Below are 3546 nucleotides of genomic sequence, written 5' to 3'. Positions count from 1 at the left end.
TTTTTTATTTGGAATCTCTTGCAGATGACACCCACCCACACACATACACTTAGCACTCATATCTCTGCGTACAAGAGAGGAGTCAGATCTGGGTAGACAAGACAATTTCCCTGGATATGGCTGATTTTTGTGCCATTGTACCCTATGCTTTTGCCCCTAATTTCTCTAGGTGGAAAATTGGGAATTCAGGACCTGCAGAAAAGGAGAGCACTTCCTGAGTTAGCACTTGTGATGAGATAACCTCTGATGGTACCCACAGTCTCTGGGTGCTCTTTGTGTGAAGTAAGAGTCTTCATGTCTTTGGGAAGGAAAGGAATATCTCAGACACAGCAGGGAGAATACTTCATTATTGTTCGCAGGAAGAATACTTCCTTATTGTTAGCTGGGCTTTCAATTGATTTCTTTTGCCTAGTATATTACACAAGAATTCCTGTAGATATGGGAGAGGGATATACCTACCTGAACCACTTTCTATTACTAGGTTTGGGGTAAAGATATGCCAAGCCTAGGTTACTTTCTACTATGTGGGAAATAGTATGATATCTTGTTGATGTATTTTCCTCGAATATTGAGGTCCTTAAGCAGTTTTCCTCCATCTTTCTACCTTTTAACATTTTTTATTGTATCTTCAGTTATTTCCAGGATTTATAGTTGTACCTAGTGGGAAGAAGGATAAAGAGACAAGCTTATGCCATTGTCTTGTCTGGATCAGAAATATCAATTCTATGGGTTTTGGCAATTACATAGAGCTACATGTCCCCTATCATGATTCCATACAGAACAGTTCCATCAATCTGAAAATCCTCTTGTGTTGCATCTTTGAAGTCAATTTCTCCTTCTAACCTCTGACAACCACTGCTCTGTTTTCCATTTCTATAATTTCACATTTTTAAGAATGTCATATAAAGGAATAGTCCAATGAGTAGAAAACTTGGGGTATGGTGTTTTTCACTTAACAAAATGCATTCAGTATTCATTAACCTTTGGATAGTATTCCATTATATGGATGAACCACAGTTTCTAAATTTCGGATGAATTGTATGGTTAGAACTTTTATGGTCAGTTCTTAGAAATGACATGCTTTACATCTTTATGAAGCTTTCAAAGTTATGATTTGGATATTGCTTCATTGTTTTGTTTCCTTTAGATAGGCAAAGCTCCCTTCTGATCCATATGCAGCATAGAAATTATTAGCCTCACATTGCAGTTGAGTAATTGTGGCCAAATGTTTAAACAACCTGTCCACAATAACACAGAAAATTAGTGGAAGAGCCAGGACTTAAACCCTTGATTTTCTGATTCCCAGGCAAGCACTGGAAAGCATGCAAGGAGGAATGAATATGACTAATAGGCTGGAAAATAGAACTTAGGGAGACTAAGTATTGAAGTATTTGGCCTGGAGAAGAGATAACTTATAAAAGAATTTGGAAAACTTCTTTAATCATATACATGGTTTGTGGCTGAGGTTAAAAGAAGACCAGAGAGTCTTTATGCAGCAGAAGAGTGCTCAATTTCATCTTAGGTTTAAAATAGAAGACCTGCAGTTATTTTGCCCATAAAAGTAGCTTAGAGAAAAGCAAGATTATGTTATAGAGGGTCATCTGCCTCTAGACTGTGGACAAGGGGCTAGACTAGTCTTAAAGATCTGGCTATGCTTCTATGCTATAGCATCTTTGATTTACTGAGAAGGTTCTAGAAGAGAAAGAAGTGTTTCAGCTGACCCATAATGGTGTGTAAAATCAATGGTGCCTAGAAATGTCATAGCTAGAGGAAATCTTTTATTTTTGTTTTCACCATTATTTTTATTTCGTCAATTTCTAAATTGTAGAATGATGATTTAAACTTAGACCAAAATAACTAACAAACTAAAATGCAATGCAAAACAAATGTGAAGAGTTCTAGATAAAAATATGGAACACTTTCTAGAATTACAACTGTGGAAAACTTGTCTTCGCCTGTCTCAGAAGATAAAAACATGAAGGAAAATACTACATTTAAACATTTTTAATCCTGAAAAGAGTATGAATAAATTTCAAAGACAGTTAACATATTGAGGAATATATTTTAAAGAGACAAAATACTAATTTTGCTGGAAACATAAAGGGATCCAACAGATCCAGAAAAATGGAATGACTAGAGGAGAAAATAGAAAGATGACGGAGAAGTAGGGAGCTCTGTACATTTCACTTTCATCCATCTCTCAAACAGAGAAGGCCTGAATTCATAAGACACTGAGCCACAGGAGTTTGGGAAGAAAAAGAGACAGAATACACTGGGAAGGAAACCTCATAAGTGCGTGAGTGCGAACTGGGGAAGATAAAGCTGGGCGGGACCCAGAGATACAGAGGGAGAGGGGAGGCCCGGCTTGCATGCAGCTGCGGTGAGTGATGAGCCAAGGTGAGCTGTGGTTAGCTGCGGAAAAGGAAAGAGAAGCTGAGATTGCTCATAGAACTGTCCCTGGAGAAGAGAAAAACCTCAGCTTGGAAAGAGTGTTTTTTAGTTCTGGCTGGGGTGCTGACTTTGAACTGGATGCCCCCGATCCCAGAAGACGCCAGAAAAAAACTGCACTGCAGCTCTCCAGGCACCATCCCTGGCAGCAGCTGCCAGGTGGCACAGTGGCTGCAGAGCGGCAGTGCGGACTCTGCAGTCCTGAAGCTGCTATGCTCCCTGCACACACGGGGCGTGCACAGAGGCTTCGGATCACAGGTTGTATCCCTGCTTGACCCCGGCAGATCTGAGGCTGCAACACTTCCCCCACCCCCCACTCTACCCCCAGCAGCAGGGAAGCAGCGACCTGCAGGACTGTTTTGGGCAGTATAAACAAAGCCCACAGACTGGGACCTGGGAACAGGTGGGACGTGGGGCATAGAACTCAGCCCACCTTGGCTGCACCTCAGCACAGGAAGATCAGACCCAAAGGAGTGATTTGTAACGCTTGGTTGAGAAGGGACTGGGGCAACGCCATTCTCCTCCCCACAACCACCAAGGTGGGGCCTCAGGGAGCGGCCAGTGGACACAGTGGAGGAAAGATCTGCCTACACCAAACCACGCCCATCCCCACCAGAGAGCTGTTTTGTTGTTGTTGTTGTTTTTACCTGAGCCTGGGCTTGGGTGTTTATTGGTTTTGTCTGTGCATTTGTGTACCTTTTTTCCCCTCTGTGGTTGTCTGTTTTCTTTTTCCAGGGCTACTTCAAGAAACAAGCCAAAGTACACATGGTGGAGAGTCCCAAATACCTCTATGAGTAGGGACACAAAATAAGCAAACACTCAGTAAGAGAAACCAAGATACACCATTCAAAGAACACTTCCTGAACGGACAGGCCGTGAACAGTCAAAGAACCCTCTTTAATACAGAAGAACTCGCAGGGGCAGAGTGTACAACAAGTTTTTAAAATTAACAAGAGATAGAAAGCTTAAAAAAATGGTGAAACGGAAGAACTCTCCTCCAATGAAATTCCAGGAAGAAATGACAGCTAAAGAATTGCTCAAAATAGATATAAGCTAAATAACTGAACAAGAATTTAGAACAATAGTCNAAGGAACCTA

The sequence above is a fragment of the Crocuta crocuta genome, unplaced genomic scaffold, assembly GCF_008692635.1.
Source record: "Crocuta crocuta isolate KB4526 unplaced genomic scaffold, BGI_CrCroc_1.0 scaffold2030, whole genome shotgun sequence".
NCBI classification, from domain to species: domain Eukaryota; kingdom Metazoa; phylum Chordata; class Mammalia; order Carnivora; family Hyaenidae; genus Crocuta; species Crocuta crocuta.
The sequence above is the reverse complement of the archived record's forward strand: the minus strand, read 5'-3'. Positions refer to the sequence as shown.